The following is a 17,959-nucleotide window of genomic DNA, read 5'->3' as shown; positions in this document are numbered from 1 at the left end:
GTGACCTTAAAGCAAATCACGCCATTTTGTGGTATCTCCTCTTCCATATCCGCCAAGAGAGATTAGATGTTAAGGCCAATTTGGATCCTGATGTCTTATGGTTCTATAGGAGAAAAAGGGGTGAGAGGAGAATATGAGAGAACAATGAGTAAGGAGATAAAAGAGAGTTTGGAGAAAGACAGGAGAGGAAATGGACTGAAGAAGTAGGATTAGAGAGAGAAGAGGAGGAGCAGGAGGAAATGTGAGAAAGATAAGAAAAAGGAGTAGAAATGGGAAAAGAAGAGGGGAAAGTGGGAAGAAAAATAAAGGTGTCCCAAGAAGAGGATGGGAACTAAGTAAATATAAGCAAAGTCCTGGAGGTAACATTCATTCATTCGTTACTAAGTGGCAGTTATATACAAGGGTATGTGCCAGGTTTTTCATGCTAATTATAGAAAAGATGCACTGAAATAAAGCTAGAAAAGCTGACTGACATCCAAAGAGTCAAACATGTAAGAAAATATTTATCATTGAGTCAAAAGATATCTATTATTGTTCTAGCTCCTGGAGAGGTAGACAAAATCCCTGCCTTCTTGCTACTTGTGTTCTTGTGGTAGAACTCAGGCCTTAAATAATTACAAGGTGATAAATATGAAGAAAAACAAAAACAAGGTAAGGGGGATGGGGAATGCAGGAGACATTTGTTATTTAAGGTCCTTAGGAGGGCCTCCCTGACAAGGTGATAAGGAGCCAGTTGGATGGATTTGTATGGGAATTTCACAAGCAGAGCAAACTACCAGTGCAAAGGCCCCGTGATGGGGACATACTAGATGTGTCTGAGGAGCACCAAGGGGGCCTTGTGGTTGGACCTGATTGAGAAAGGGGAGAGGAGGCAACGTAGAGAGAGAGCAGGGTGTCCAGATCATGTCTTATGGGCGACTGTAGGGACTTTGGCTCTTGCTTAGAGTGAGATGGACGGCCAGTGGAGGATTTGAGCAGAGGAGTGACACCATCTGACCCACACGTTTAACATATTAAAATGGCTACACGGGCAGAACCAATTAGACCAATTAGAAGGCCACAGCAATGATGCAGGCAAGAGACGGTGATAACTTAGACCATGATATCAGTGGCGGATGCAAAGAGAAATAGCTGGATTATGTATGTATGTATGTATGTATGTATGTATGTATGTATGTATATTTATTTATTTTTGAGATGGAGTCTCATTCTGTCTCCCAAGCTGGAGCGCAGTGGTGCCATCTCAGCTCACTGCAACCTCTGCTTCACAGGTTCAAGTGATTCTCCTGCCTCAGCCTCCCAAATAGCTGAGACTACAGGTGTGTGCCACCACATCTGGCTAATTTTTGTATTTTTAGTAGAGATGGGGTTTCACTATGTTGCCCAGGCTGGTCTCAAACTCTTGACCTCAGGTGATCCACCTGCCTCAGCCTCCTAAAGTGCTGGATTACAGGCATGAGCCACAGTACCTGACCTGGTTTCTGTATTTAACTTAAAGGTAAAGTGAACAGAATTTGCAAATTGATTAGATGTGAGGTATGAGAAGAAAAGTCAAGAATGACATCATAAGACAGGCACAGTGGCTCACGCAAATAATCCCAGCACTTTGGGAGGCCAAGGAGGGTGGCTCTTTTGAACTCAGGAGTTGAAGACCAGCCTGGGCAACATAGCAAGATCCTGTCTCTATTTTTAAATAGGGGGAAATTTTTTGTTTTTTGCTTTTTTTTTTTTTTCCGAGACAGTCGTGCTCTGTTGCCCAGGCTGGAGTGCAGTGGCATCATCTAGCCTCGCTGCAACCTCCGCCTCCTGGGTTCAAGTGATTCTGCTGCTTCAGCCTCCCAAGTAGCTCAGACTACAGGCGCCCGCCACCATGCCTGGCTAACTTTTTGTATTTAATTTTTTTGAGACGGAGTCTCGCTCTGTCGCCCAGGCTGGAGTGCAGTGGCGCTATCTTGGCTCACTGCAAGCTCTGCCTCCTGGGTTCACACCATTCTTCTGCCTCAGCCTCCTGAGTAGCTGGGACTACAGTTGCCCGCCACCACGCCCAGCTAATTTTTTTTGTATTTTTGTATTTTTAGTAGAGACGGGGTTTTACCATATTGGCCATGCTGGTCTCGAACTCCTGACCCTGTGATCCACCCACCTCGGCCTCCCAAAGTGCTGGGATTACAGGCATGAGCCACCAAGCTCGGCTGGAAATTTTTTATTCTTTTTTTTTTTTTTTTTTGAGACGGAGTCTCGCTCTGTTGCCTGGGCTGGAATGCAGTGGCATGGTCTCGGCTCACTGCAACCTCTGCCTCCCAGGTTGAAGCAATCCTCCTGCCTCAGCTCCCCAATAGCTGGGATTACAGGCACCCACCATCACCCCCAGCTAATTTTTGTATTTTTAGTAGAGACGGCGTTTCACTGTGTTGGTCAGGCTGGTCTCAAACTCCTGACCTCAGGTGATCCACCCACCTCGGCCTCCCAAAGTGCTGGGATTATAGGTGTGAGCCACCATGCCTGGCCAGAAATTTTTTTTTTGAGATGGAGTTTCACTCTTATTGGCCAGGCTGGAGTAAAATGGCACGACCTCCGCTCACCGCAACCTCCGCCTCCCAGGTTCAAGCGAGTCTCCTGCCTCAGCCTCCCCCTAGCTGGGATTACAGGCATGTACCACCACGCCTAGCTAATTTTGTGTTTTTAGTAGAGACAGGGTTTCAACATGTTGCGGTCAGGCTGGTCTCGAACTCCTGACAGGTGATCCATCTGCTTCTGCCTTCCAAAGTGCTGGGATTAGAGGCGTGAACCACTGAGGGCTGCCAAAACATTTTTTATTTAAAAAAAAAAAGACATCAAGGCAAGTAACACCAAACTTTCAAAGTACAGATCATATTAATTTTATACACACTATTCCAGAAAATAGGGAGAGAGAGCACCCCTCAACTTATTCTATGGGGCCAGAATTACCTTGATAACAAAATCAGAAAAGGGCAATAATGAAAAGGGAAATTTTATTCCCATCTAATCAGGAGGCTGAGGTGGGAGGATCACTCAAGCTAGCAATTCAAGATCAGCCTGGGCAACACAGCAAGACCCTGTCTCAAAAAAAAAAAAAAAAAAGGAAGAAAAAGAATGAAAGGAAAATTGCCCGGCACAGTGGCTCACACTTGTAATCCCAGCACTTTGGGAGGCCAAGGCAGGTGGATCACCCATCAGGAGTTCGAGACCAGCCTGAGCAGCATGTTGAAACTCCATCTCTACTAACATAAAATTAGCCAGGCATGGTGGTGCATGATCACTCCTGATCACGAGGTCAAGAGTTCAAGACCAGCCTAACCAATGATGAAAACCCCCTATCTCCACTAAAAATGTAAAAATGGCTGGGCGTGGTGGCTCACACCTATAATCCCAACACTTTGGGAGGCCAAGACGGGTGGATCACCTGAAGTCAGGAGTTCAAGACCAGCCTGGCCAACATGGCTAAACCCTGCCTCCACTAAAAATACAAAAACTTAGCCTGGCATGGTGGCACGCACCTGTAATCCAGCTACTTGGGAGACTGAGGAAGGAGAATTCCTTGAACCCAGGAGGAGGAGGCTGCAGTGAACTGAGATCACGCCATTGCAATCCAGCCTAGGCAACAAGAGCAAAACTCCGTCTCAAAGAAAAAAAAAAAAAAAATTAGCCAGGTGTGGTGTGTCCAGAATTAGTGGGTTCTTGGTCTCACTGACTTAAAGAATGAAGTAGTGGACCCCTGCGGTGAGTGTTATAGCTCTTAAGGTGGCTGAATGTTATAGCTCTTAAGGTGGCGCCTCTGGAGTCTGTCCTTTTTGACGTTCAGATGCGTTTGGAATTTCTTCCTTCTGGTGGGTTCATGGTCTTGCTGGCTCACGAGTGATGAGTGATGCTGCAGATCTTCGCGGTGAACATTCCAGCTCATAAAATCAGCATGGACTCAAATAAAGAGCAACAACAAGATGTATTGCAAAAAGTAAAAGAACGAAGCTTCCACACCGTATGAATGAGAACAGAGAAGGTTGCTAGTGCTAGCTGGGGCAGCCTGCTTTTATTCTCTTATCTGGCCCCACCCACATCCTGCCGATTGGTAGAGCCGAGTGGCCTGTTTTGTCAGGGCGCTGATTGGTGCGTTTACAATCCCTGAGCTAGATACAAAGCTTCTTCAAGTCCCCATCAGATTAGTTAGGTACAGAGTTTTGACACACAGGTTTTCCAAGGCCCCACCAGAGCAGCTAGATACAGAGTGTTGATTGGTGCATTCACAAACCTTGAGTTAAACACAGGGTGCTGATTGGTGTGTTTACAAACCTTGAGCTAGATACAGAGTGCCGATTGGTGTATTTACAATCCCTGAGCTAGACATAAAAGTTCTCCACGTCCTCACCAGAGCAGCTAGATACAGAGTGTCCATTGGTGCACTCACAAACCTTGAGCTAAACACAGGGTGCTGATTGGTGTATTTGCAATCCCTGAGCTAGATATAAAGACTCTCCACGTCCCCACCAGACTCAGGAGCCCAGCTGGCTTCACCTAGTGGATCCTGCACCGGGGCTGCAGGTGGAGCTGCCTGCTAGTCCCGCGTCGTGCGCTCGCATTCCTCAGCCCTTGGGTGGTCGATGGGACTGGGCGCCGTGGAGCAGGGGGCGACGCTCGTCGGGGAGGCTCGGGCAGCACAGGAACCCATGGAGGGGGTCGGAGGCTCAGGCATGGCGGGCTGCAGGTCCCGAGCCCTGCCCCGCGGGAAGGCAGCTAAGGCCCGGCGAGAAATCGAGTGCAGCGCCGGTGGGCCAGCACTGCTGGGGGACCCAGTACACCCTCCGCAGCCACTGGCCTGGGTGCTAAGTCCCCCATTGCCCGGGGCCGGCAGGGCTGGCTGGCTGGCTGCTCCGAGTGCGGGGCGCACCAAGCCCACGCCCACCCAGAACTCCAGCTGGCCCGCAAGCGCCTCACGCAGCCCCGGTTCCGCTCGTGCCTCTCCCTCCACACCTCCCTGCAAGCTGAGGGAGTGGGCTCCAGCCTTGGCCAGCCCAGAAAGGGGCTCCCACAGTGCAGTGGGGGGCTGAAGGGCTCCTCAAATGCCACCAAAGTGGGAGCCCAGGCAGGGGAGGTGCCGAGATCAAGCGAGGGCTCTGAGGACTGCCAGCACGCTGTCCCCTCTCAGTGGCGGGTGCCTGTAATCCTAGCTACTGGAGAGGCTGAGGCAGGAGAATCACTTGAACCTGGGAGGCCGAGGTTGCAGTGAGCCGAGATCGCGCCACTACAATCCAGCTTAGGCAAAAAGAGCGAGACTCCATCTCAAAAAACAAACGGCCGGGCGCGGTGGCTCAAGCCTGTAATCCCAGCACTTTGGGAGGCCGAGGTGAGTGGATCACAAGGTCAGGAGATCAAGACCACCCTGGCTAACACGGTGAAACCCCGTCTCTACTAAAAATACGAAAAATTAGCCGGGCGTGGTGGTGGGCGCCTGTAGTCCCAGCTACTTGGGAGGCTGTGGCAGGAGGGTGGCATGAACCCGGGAGGCAGAGCTTGCAGTCAGCTGAGATCATGCCACTGCACTCCAGCCTGGGCGTGAGACTCCGTCTCAAAAAAAAAAAAACAAAAACCAAAAAAAAAAAAAAAAAAAAAACAGGAACAGGCGGGGCGCTGTGGCTCCTGCCTGTAATCCCAGCACTGGGAGGACGAGGTGGGCGGATCACTTGAGGTCAGGAGTTCAAGACCAGCCTGGCCAACAGTGAAACACTGTCTCTAAAAAAAATACAAATAAATTAGCTTGAACCTGGGAGGCGGAGAGTGCAGTGAGCCAAGATGGCGCCACTGCACTCCACCATGGGCGACAGAGTGAGACCCTGTTTCAAACATAAACAAAAAAAGAACACAAAAATTTTCTGACTAGGAGGAGGATAGAGAGTGTTGTGGGTATTTTTGGTGTTGTTTGTTTTTGTTTTTTGAGACAGGGTCTCACTCTGTCGTCTAGGCTGAAGTGTGGAGGCACGATCTCGGCTCACTGCAGCCTCAACCTGCCAGGCTCAGGTGATCCTCTCACCTCCGGTCAGCCTCCCGAGTAGCTGGGACTACAGGTGTATGCCACCACTTCCAGCTGTTTTTTGTATTTTTTGTAGAGTTGAAGTCTCCCAATTTTGCCTAGGCTGGTCTCAAACTCCTGACCTCATGCAATCCTCCTGCCTCTGTGGCTGACTGCAACAAATACTACTTGAGACCGTCATTACAACAGTTACTACTGTTACTACTTGAGACTGTCATTACGAGACTGAATGAAGGGACAAACACAGAAATGAAAACTTAAGACAAAAGAAACTGTTTTAAAGGAAGGGTCCAGGGGAAGAAGAAAAGAGCTCCCTGCTTCTGTGAGCAAAGGCGGCCCCTCATTCTTTCCACCTGTAACATGCCTTGGCCTCCCAAAGTGCTGGGATTACAGGCGTGAGCCACTGCAACCAACCTGAGAATGATTTTTATTTTTATTTATTTTTATTTTTTTGAGACGGAGTCTCACTCAGTCGCCCAGACTGGAGTGCGGTGGCGTGTTCGTGGCTAACTGCAAGCGCCACCTCCTGGATTCATGCCATTCTCCTGTCTCAGCCTCCCAAGTATCTGGGACTACAGGCTCCCGCCACCATACCTGGCTAATTTTTTGTATGTTTAGTGGAGACGGGGTTTCACCGTGTTAGTCAGGCTGGTCTCGAGCTCTTGACATCAAGTGATCCGCCCAGCTCCGCCTCCCAAAGTGCTGGGATTACAGGCGTGACCACCACGCCCAGCCGAGAATGATTTTTAAATTCAAGATACAGGTCGGGTGCAGTGGCTCACGCCTGTATTCCTAGCACTTTGGGAGGCTGAGGCAGGCGGATCACTTGAGGTCAGGAGTTCCAGACCAGCCTGGCCAACATGGCAAAACTCTGTCTCTACTAAAAATGCAAAAAAGTTAGCTGGGCATGGTGGCGTGTGACTGTAATCCCAGCTACTCGGGAGGCTGAGACAGGAGAATCGCTTGAACCCGGGAGGCAGAGGTTGCAGTGAGCTGAGACTGCACCGCTGCACTCCAGCCTGAGTGACAGAGACGAGACTTCTTCTCAAAAAATAAATAAATAAAATAAATAAATTCAACATACAAAAAGCATAACCACAAAATAAGAGGTTGATAAATATACCCCTGTGAAAATTAAGAACCTCTGATAATTAAAATATATCAAGGAAAAAGTGAAAAGAGGTTCACAAATACCTTAAAAAAGGAACAGATATTTGCAACATATAAAACTGGCAAAATATTAGTATCCAGCATATATAACAAACTACAAATCTGGCTGGGCGCAGTGGCTCACACCTGTAATCCCAGAACTTTGGGAGGCCAAGGCGGGTGGATCACATGATGTCAAGAGCTCGAGACCAGCCTGGCTAACTTGGCGAAACCTCGTCTCTACTGAAAATACAAAATTAGCCGGGCATGGTGGTGCATGCCTATAGTCCCAGCTATTCAGGAGGCTGAGCCAGGAGAATCACCTGAACCCACGAGGTGAAGGTTGCAGTGAGCCGAGATCATGCCATTGCACTCTAGCTTGGGCGACAGAGCAAGACTCCGTCCCCCTCAAAAAAAAACAAACTTCAAATTGGCCAGGCATGGTGGTCCACGCCTATAATCCCAGCACTTTGGGAGGCTGAGGCAGGAGATCCCCTGAGGTCAGGAGTTCGAGACCAGCCTGGCCAAAATGGTGAAAACCCATCTCTACTAAAAACACAAAAATTAGCCAGGCATGGTGGTGGGCGCCTGTAATCCCAGCTACTCAGGAGGCTGAGGCAGGAGAATCGCTTGAACCCGGGAGATGGAGGTTGCAGTGAGCCGAGACTGTGCCACTGCACTCCAGCCTGGGCGACAGAGCAAGACTCTGTCTCAAAAAAAAACAAAAAACAAAACAAAAAAAACCACTACAAATCAATAAGAAAAACACAAGCAACTCAAATGATCAGGCATTTCCTAGAAGAGGAAATTAAAAAGGCTAATAAGCATATAAAAAGATGCTCAACTGCATTAGTAATTAGAGAAATGCCAAAAAAATCCACACGGAAATACTATTGTATACCACTAGATTGGCAAAATTAAGAAGTCTAAAAATACAAGCATTAGAGAGAATGTAGATCAATCAGTATTCAAATATTGATGAAAACTGGCCAGGCACAGTGGCTCACGCTTGTAATCCGAATACTTTGGGAGGCCAAGGTGGGCAGATCACCTGAGCTCAGGAGTTTGAGACCAGCCTGGCCAACATGGGGAAACCCTGTCTCTACTAAAAATACAAAAATTAGCCAGGCGTGGTGGCGTGCGCCTGTAATCCCAGCTACTCAGGAGGCTGAGGCGGGAGAATCGCTTGAACCAGGGAGGCAGAGATTTGGGTGAACTAAGATCGTGCCACTGCACTCCAGCCTAGGTGACAGAGCAAGACTCCACCTCAAAAATAAATAAATAAATAAATAAAACTTTTAAAAGTTGGTGAAAATTGAAAACAATTTGGCATTCTTTCTCAAAGCTTTCTTTTTTTTCTTTTTTTTTAGACGGAGTCTTGCTGTGTCACCCAGGGTGGAGTGCAGTGTTGCAATCTCGGCTCACTGCAACCTCTGCCTCCAAGTTCAAGCAATTCTGCCTCAGCCTCCTGATTAGCTGGGATTACAGGCATGTGCCACCATGCCTGGCTATTTTTTTTGTATTTTTAGTAGAGCTGGGGTTTCATCATGTTGGCCAGGCTAATCTCGAATTACTGACTGCAAGTAATCCACCCACCTCAGCCTCCAAAGTGCTGGGATTAGGGGCGTGAGCCACCGTGCCCAGCCAAAGCGCCCAGCCAAAGCTGATTTTTCTTTCTTTTCTTTCTTTCTTTCTTTTTTTTTTTTTTTTTTTTTTGAGACAGGGTCTTGCTCTATTGCCCAGGCTGGAGTGCAGTGGCATGATCTTGGCTCATTGCAAACTCCGCCTCCCAGGTTCACGCCATTCTCCTGCCTCAGCCTCCTGAGTAGCTGGGACTACAGGCACCCCCCCACCGCGCCCTGCTAATTTTTTGTATTTTTAGTAGAGACGGAGTTTCACCATGTTAGCCAGGATGGTCTCAATCTCCTGACCTCATGATCCACCCACCTCAGCCTCCCAAAGTGCTGGGATTACAGGGGTGAGCCACGTGCCAGGCCAGCAACGTTTATAATAGCAAAAAAAAAAAAAAAACCAATTCATAAATGCATCAACAGAATAGACAAAGTATGATATATTTGGTATATTCACTCAGTAGCACTTTACCTTCCAGTGAAAACATATGAACTGCAGTCACATGGAACAATATGGCTAAATCCTGGAAATGTAATAGTGAGTGAAAAAGCAAGTAAACAGTGCTAGAAGGCTACATATAATATCATTTTATTTATTTATTAAGACAAGGTCTGGCTCTGTGGCCCAGGCTGGAGTGAAGTGGTGCAATCTCGACTCACTGCAGCCTCAACCTTGCACGCTCAAGTGGTCCTCCCACCTCAGCCTCCAAATAGCTAGGATTACAGGTGCGTGCCACCATGCCTGGCTAATTTTTGTATTTTTTGTAGAGACGGGGTTTTGCCACATTGCCCAAGCTGGTCTCCAACTCCTGGACTCAGGCAATCCACCCATCTCATCCTCCCAAAGGGCTGGGATTACAGGTGTGAGGCACTGCACCTGGCCATATTTATTTATGTTTTAAGACAGTCTCGCTCTGTCACCCAGGTTGAAGAGCAATGGTGCAATCATAGCTCACTGCAGCCTCAACTTCTGGGGCTGAAGAGATCCCCCCATCTCAACCTCCCAAGCAGATGGGACCACAGGCATGTGCTACCACATGCGGCTATTTTTTTTTGGCAGAGACAGAGTCTCCTATGTTGCCCAGGCTGGTCCATCTTGAACTCCTGGGCTCAAATGATCCTTCTGCCTCAGCCTCCCAGAGTCCTGGGATTACAGGTATAAGCCGCCATGCCCAGCCAGTTGTTTTTTAGAGATAGAGTCTAGCTCTGTCGCCTATCTGGGAGTGCAGTGTTGAAATCATAGTTCACTGCTGCGTAGAACTCCTAGGCTCATGGGAATCCTCCTGCCTCAGCCTCCTGACCTGAGTAGCTGGGACTATGGGCGTGTGCTACCAGCCCAGCTGATTTTTGACATTATTATTTTATAGAGGCTATGTTGCCCAGGCTAATTTTTATTTATTTATTTATTTATTTTCGAGATGGAGTCTTGCTCTGTCACCCAGGCTGGAGTGCAGTGGCACGATCTTGGCTCCCTGCAACCTCCGCCTCCCAGGTTCAAACAATTATCCTGCCTCAGCCTCCTGAGTAGCTGGGATTATAGGTGCCTGCCACCACACCCGGATAATTTTTGTATTTTTAGTAGAGATGGGGTTTCACCATGTTAGGCAGGCTGGTCTAGAACTCCTGACCTTGTGATCCGCCTGCCTCGGCCTCCTAAAGTGCTGGGATTACAGGTGTGAGCCACCACACCCATCCATTTTTATTTTCTTTTACTTATTTTTTAATTTTTTTTTTTTTTTTTTTGAGACGGAGTCTCGCTGTCACCCAGGCTGGAATGCAGTGGCACAATCTCGGCTCACTGCAACCTCTGCTTCCTGGGTTCAAGCGATTCTCTTGCCTAAGCCTCTCGAATAGCTGGGATTGCAAGCACGTGCCACTATGCCCAGCTAATATTTGTATTTTTAGTAGAGACGGGGTTTCACCATGTTGGCCAGGTTGGTTTCAAACTCCTGACCTCGTGATCCGCCCACCTTGGCCTCCCTAAGTGTTGGGATTGTAGGTGTGAGCCACCGTGCCCAGCCTAATTTTTATTTTTGGAGACAGTGTTTTGCTCTTTCTCCCAGCCTGGAGGGCAGTGGTGCAATCATAGCTTACTGCAGCCTCAAACTCCTCAGCTCAAGCGATTCTCCCACCTCTGCCTCCTGAGAAGCTGGGAATACAAAAAAAAAATAAAAATAAAAAAACACCAGAGTTTCACTCGTCACCCAGGCTGGAGTGCAATGGCACAATCTCGGCTCACTGCAACCTCCACCTCCCAGGTTCAAGCGATTCTCCTGCCTCAGCCTCCCAAAAAGCTAGAATTACAGGCACCCACCACCATACCTGGCTAATTTTCATATTGTTAGTAGAGACTGGTTTTCACCATACTGGCCAGGCTAAGTCTCGAACTCCTGACCTCAGGTGATCTGCCCACCTTGGCCTCCCAAATTGCTGGGATTACACGTGTGAGCCACCGTTCCTGGCCTAATTTTTTAAATTTTTCATAGAGATGACGTTTTGTTATGTTGCCCAGACTGGTCTCAAACTCCTGAGGTCAAGCAATCCTCCCCCTTTGGCCTCCCAAAGTGCTGGGATTACAAGTGTGAGCCACAGTCCTGCCCTATTTATTTTTTTGATTTATGAAAAAATGGAATGCTTCATGAAGGTGTGTTATCCTTGTGGAGAGGCCATGCTAATCTGTCATTCTGTGTCCGGAATTGGTGGGTTCTTGGGTCTCACTGACTTAAAGAATGAAGCCACTGACCCTGGCGGTGAGTGTTACAGCTCTTAAGGTGGTGCGTCTGGAGTCTGTGCCTTCTGATGCTCAGATGTGTTCAGTTTCTTCCTTCCCACGGGTTCGTGGTCTCGCTGCCTCAGGAGTAAAGCTACAGACCTTCACAGTGAGTGTTACAGCTCTTAAGGCAACATGTCTGGAGTTGGTTCTTTCCTCCCGGTGGGCTCATGGTCTGGCTGGCCTCAGAAGAAAAGCTGCAGATCTTCGCAGTGAGTGTTACAGCTCATAAAAGCAGCATGCACCCAAAAACTGAGCAGCAGCAAGATTTATTGCAGAGTGAAAAAACAAAGCTTCCACAATGCAGAAGGGGACGAGAGCGTGTTGCCAGTGCTGCCTCAGGCAGCCTGCTTTTATTCTCTTATCCAGCCCCACCCACATCCTGCTGATTGGTAGAGCCCAGTGGCCTGTTTTGACAGGGTGCTGATTGGTGCATTTACAATCCCTGAGCTAGATACAAAGGTTCTCCACGTCCCCATCAGATTAGTTAGATACAGAATACGGACACAAAGGTTCTCCAAGGCCCCACCAGAGCAGCTAGAGAGTGTCAATTGGTGCACTCACAAACCTTGAGCTAAACACAGGGTGCTGATTGGTGTGTTTACAATCCCTGAGCTACACATAAAGACTCTCCACGTCCCCACCAGACTCAGGAGCCCAGCTGGCTTCACCTAGAGGATCCCACGCTGGGGCTGCAAGTGGAGCTGCCTGCCAGTCCCAGTGCCCTGTGCCCGCACTCCTCAGCCCTTGAGTGGTCGATGGGACTGAGCGCCATGGAGCAGGGGGCGGCGCTCATTGGGGAGGGCGGTACAGGAACCCACAGAGTGGGTGGGAGGCTCAGGCATGGCGGGCTGCAGGTCCCGAGCCCTGCCCCGCGGGAAGGCAGCTAAGGCTCGGTGAGAAATTGAGCACACCGCCAGTGGGCCGGCACTGCTGGGGGACCCAGTACACCCTCCGCAGCTGCTGGCCCGGGTGCTAAGTCCCTCATTGCTCCGAGTGCGGGGCCCGCCAAGCCCACGCCCACCCGGAACTCCAGCTGGCCCGCAAGCGCCTCACGCAGCCCCGGTTCCCGCTCGCTCATGCTTCTCCCTCCACACCTCCCTGCAAGCTGAGGGAGTGGGCTCCAGCCTTGGCCAGCCCAGAAAGGGGCTCCCACAGTGCAGTGGGGGGCTGAAGGGCTCCTCAAATGCCGCCAAAGTGGGAGCCCAGGCAGAGGAGGTGCCCAGAGCAAGCGAGGGCTCTGAGGACTGCCAGCACGCTGTCACCTCTCAATTCCAATGTTCTTATATGTGTTGCCAAAGTTAGCAGTAGTAGTTTTTTGTTTTTGTTTTTGTTTTTGTTTTTTTTGAGACGGAGTCTTGCTCTCGCCCAGTCTGGAGTGTAGTCTTGTGATCTCAGCTCACTACAACCTCTACCTCCCTGGTTCAAGCGATTCTCCGGCCTCAGCCCCCCAAGTAGAGGGACTACAGGTGACCGCCACCACGCCCAGCTAATTTTTTTTTGTATTTTTAGTAGAGACGGGGTTTCCCCACGTTAGCTGGGCTGGTCTCGAACTCTTGACCTCAGGTGATTCACCCGCCTCAGCCTCCTAAAGTGCTGGACTTACAGGCGTGAGCCACCGTGCCTGTCCATTTTTACTTTCTTTTATTTTTATTTATTTATTTATTTGTTTATTTATTTGTGTGTGTGTGTGTGTGTAACGGAGTCTTGCTCTGTCACCCAGGCTGCAGTGCAGTGGTGCAATCTCGGGTCACTGCAACCTCCGCCTCCTGGGTTCAAGCAATTCTCCTGCCTCAAACTCCCAAGTAGCTGGGATTACAGGCGCCTGCCACCACGCCCGGCTAATTTTTTGTATTTTTAGTAGAGACGGGGTTTCACCGTGTTAGCCAGGATGGTCTCGATCTCCTGACCTCGTGATCCACCCGCCTCACTCTCCCAAAGTGCTGGGATTACAGGTGTGAGCCACCGCGTCTGGCCTATTTTTATTTAAAAAAATTTTTTTTAAAAATTTTTTGTTTTCAGATGGAGTCTCGCTGTCACCCAGGCTGGAATGCAGTGGCACAATCTTGGCTCACTGCAACCTCTGCTTCCCGGGTTCAAGCGATTCTCCTGCTTCAGCCTCCCAAATAGCTGGGATTATAAGCACTCGCCACTACGCCCAGCTACTTTTTGTATTTTTAGTAGACGGGGTTTCATCATACTGGCCAGGCTGGTCTCGAGCTCCTGACCTCCTGATCCGCCCGCCTTGGCCTCCCAAAGTGCTGGGATTACAGGCGTGACCCACTGTGCCCAGCTGAAAACTATATTTTAAAAACAGGGAGCCAGGCATGGTGGCTCACACCTGTAATCCCAGCACTTTGGGAGGCCGAGGCGGGTGGATCACCTGAAGTCAGGAGTTGAAGAACAGCCTGGCCAACATAGTGAAACCCTGTCTCTACTAAAAATACAAAAATTAGCTGGGTGTAGTGGCACATGCCTGTAGCTCAGGTACTTGGGAGGCTGAGGAAGGAGAATCACTTGGACCCAGGAGGCGGAGTTTGCAGTAAGCAGAGATAGCGCCACTGCACTTCAGTCTGGGCGACAAGAGTGAAACTGTCTCAAAATAAAATAAAATAGGCCAGGCGCAGTGGCTCACACCTGTAATCTCAACACTTTGGGAGGCCGAGATGGATGGATCGCCTGAAGTCAGGAGTTTCAGACCAGCCTGACCAACATGGAGAAACCCCGTCTCTACTAAAAATACAAAAATTAGCCGGACTGGTGGCTTGCGCCTGTAGTCCCAGCTACTTGGAAGGCTGAAGCAGGATAATTGCTTGAACCTGGGAGGTGGAGGTTGCAGTGAGCTGAGATCATGCCACTGCACTCCAGCCTGGGCAACAGAGCAAGACTCTATCTCAAAAAAATAAATAAAATAAAATAAAAATAAAAACAGGGGCTAGGAGCTGTGGCTCATGCCTGTAATCCTAGCACTTTGAGAGGCTAAGGTGTTAGGCCAGGTGAGGTGGCTCACGCCTGTAATCCCAGAACTTTGGGAGGCCGAGGCGGGTGGATAATGAGGTCATGAGATCGAGACCATCCTGGCCAACGTGGTGAAATCTTCTCTACAAAAAATACGAAAATTAGCCAGGCGTGATGGCATGCGCCTGTAATCCCAGCTACTCGGGAGGCTGAGGCAGGAGAATTGCTTGAACCCGGGAGGCAGAGATTGCAGTGAGCCAAGATCGCACCACTGCACTCCAGCCTGGCAGCAGAGTGAGACTCTGTCTCAAAAAAAAAAAAAAAAAAAAGAGGCTAAGATGTTGAGTTGAGGACAGGAGTTGGAGACCAGCCTAGACAACATAGTGAGACCCCCCCCACCTCTATAAAATAATAATTTAAAAATTAGCTGGGCTGGTGGTGCACACCTGTGGTCCCGGCTACTCTGGAGGCCAAGGCAGAAGGATGTGCTTGAGCCCAGCAGTTCCAAGCAGCAGTGAACTGTGATCACACCACTGCACTCCAGCATGGGCGACACAGTGAGACCCTGTCTCAAAAAGAAAAAAAAGTAAATTACAAAAGTTAAAGAGTTTAGGCTGGGCGCGGTGGCTCATGCCTGTAATCCCAGCACTTTGGGAGACCGAGGTGGGCGGACCACGAGGTCAGGAGATCCAGACCATCCTGGCTAACACGGTGAAACCCCATCTCTACTAAAAAATACAAAAAATTAGCGGGAGTGGTGGCAGGCACCTGTAGTCCCAGCTACTTGGGAGGCCACTCCAGTCTGGGTGACAGAGCGAGACTCTGTCCAAAAAAAAAAAAAAAAAAAGTTAGAGTTTAGATTTAAGTTGATACAAAAGAGAAAGAATTGGAGAAGTAGAGGAGATGGTGAATAGAGAGCATCTTCTTGGAAAGCTTTCCTGTAAAGGGAAGCAGAGAAGGGCAGAGGCTGGGGCCGGACAGCCAGTTGAGGAGGATATTTTAAGCTGGGAGTAATTACAGCATGTTTGTGTGCTGCTGGCAATGATCAAGTATACAGGAGGAGGGCCGGGCGCAGTGGCTCACGCCTGTAATCTCAGCACTTTGGGAGGCCCAGGCGGGTGGATCACGAGGTCAGGAGATCGAGACCACCCTGGCTAACACGGTGAAACCCCGTCTCTACTAAAAATACAAAAAATTAGCCGGGCGCGGTGGTGGGCGCCTGCAGTCCCAGCTACTCGGGAGGCTGAGGCAGGAGAATGGCGTGAACCCGGGAGGCGGAGCTTGCAGTGAGCCGAGATGGCGCCACTGCACTCCAGCCTGGGCGAAATAGCGAGACTCTGTCTCAAAAAAAAAAAAAAAAAAAAAAAGTAGGCAGGAGGAGAGTGATGCTGCAGGAGAGGGAGGGACATTTGCAGGAGTGATGACTTTGGGTGGGTGGCAGGGTTTGAGATTCCCCACAGTAGGTGCAGTGGGGCTAAGGGTGTGCTGGTGGGAGTGGGGAAGTTTTCTCCTGCTTGTTTCTATTTTCTCAGAAAAGCAGCAAGCAAGATCATCAGCTGAGAGAGAGAAGGGTTCAGAAGAAGAATATTGGATATTTGAGGACAGAAAACAGAAATTCACCCTAAATGAGCCCAGTCACGGTGGCTCACGCCTGTAATTCCAACACTTTGGGAAGCCAAGGTGGGAGGATTGCTTGAGCTCAAGAGTTCGAGACCAGCCTGGCCAACACGGCAAAACCCCGTCTCTGAAAATAAATAAATTAATTAAAAATGAGCCCAGAGATAGTGATGAAGATACCAGCAGAGCCAGAAACAGGACAAGGATGTATAGAGACTGTATAGAGACTGTACAGTGTGGGTAGGTCCTCAAATTCATCTGAAGTCACATTTATCACTGCACTGTCTCCCTACCAGACTGTAAGCTCCACCAAGACAGTGATGACTTCATTCTTGCTCTCCACTGTATCCCCAGCCATGGCACGGTACCTGGCGTGTCACACCATTTAAATGACCATATTTGTATGACCAGCCTGGACAACGTGGCAAAATCTCATCTCTGCCAAAAAACAAAAACAAAAACAAAAAACAAAAAAAAAACAACCACCACCACAAATTAGCCTGGCATGGTGGCACACAGATGTAGTCCCAGATACTTGGGGGCTGAGGTGGGAGGACTGCTTGAGCCAGGAGGTCAAGGCTGCAGTGAGCCATGATTGTGCCACTACACTCCAGCCTGGGTGACAGAGTGAGACCCTGTTTCAAAAAAAAAAAAATGTGGAAAGAATGAATGAATCAAGAATAATAGAAATAATTAATGACCCAAGGTCCTCAGTGTCAAAGGCACTTACACTGAACATGAATATTCACTTGATAAACTTGGTCCATGCCAGTGACATGAGTTTACCTGGAGCATATCCTCAGGATGCTCTGGGGCTTAAGGGGCCCAGGAGGTGGCAGGAATTGCGCACCTGACTCACATGGCCCATTGGCTGGGTTCACATCCAGTGTGCCTTGTCTTTCCCCCACCACTGGGAGACACTAGGAGGACAGCTCACTCACTGCTGTTCTGACCTCAAATGAAGGGCTGTCAGGGACACGCAAGCAAGAGGGCAGCTGCTGCAGATGCTCGTCAGAACAGCAGGCTTCCTTCCTTTCACGAGGCAGGAGCGCCAGGCTGACGACGGGTCACAATGCAGCAAATGAAGGAGGAGGATCTGAAGGGGTGTGGACATGAGCAAGGGCTCAACCTGAAGCCTTTGGCATAGGGCAGAGATCAGTAGGGGGCAGGCAGCTAGAGAGGAACGGCTGGAGGACAGCAGAGGAGAGAATTAAAAGAGTTCAGAGTGGGCAGGGGTCCCAGAAGAAGTTCATTAAGTGGTACATGTTGAGCATCTACTACATTCCAAGGCACTGCAGTAGGAGTCGGGATACACGGTAAACAAGACAAATAAGATCTTGGCTCTCTAATGTATAGGGGGGCAGGAGAGAGCAGACAGTAAATAGTAAACACATATATGATCATTTCAGAAAGTGATGAGTCGGGCCAGGCGTGGCAGCTCACGCCTGTAATCCCAGCACTTTGGGAGGCCGAGGTGGGAGGATCACCTGAGGTCAGGAGTTCAAGACCAGCCTGGCCAACATGGTGAAACCCCATCTCCACTAAAATTACAAAAATTAGCCAGGTGTGGTGGTGTGCGCCTGTAATCCCAGCTATTTGGGAGGCTGAGGCAGGAGAATTGCTTGACCCTGGGAGGCGGAGGTTGCAGTAAACTGAGATCGTGCCATTGCACTCCAGCCTGGGCAACAGAGAGACACACTGTCTCGAAGAAAAAAAAAAGTGCAGGGATGCTAAGAGAATGACTTCTGATGTTACAGAACAGCAAGTAGTCTGATCCAGCAGGAGCACTGT

This window comes from Gorilla gorilla, chromosome 10 (genome assembly GCF_029281585.2).
Source record: "Gorilla gorilla gorilla isolate KB3781 chromosome 10, NHGRI_mGorGor1-v2.1_pri, whole genome shotgun sequence".
NCBI classification, from domain to species: Eukaryota; Metazoa; Chordata; class Mammalia; order Primates; family Hominidae; genus Gorilla; species Gorilla gorilla.
The sequence above is the reverse complement of the archived record's forward strand: the minus strand, read 5'-3'. Positions refer to the sequence as shown.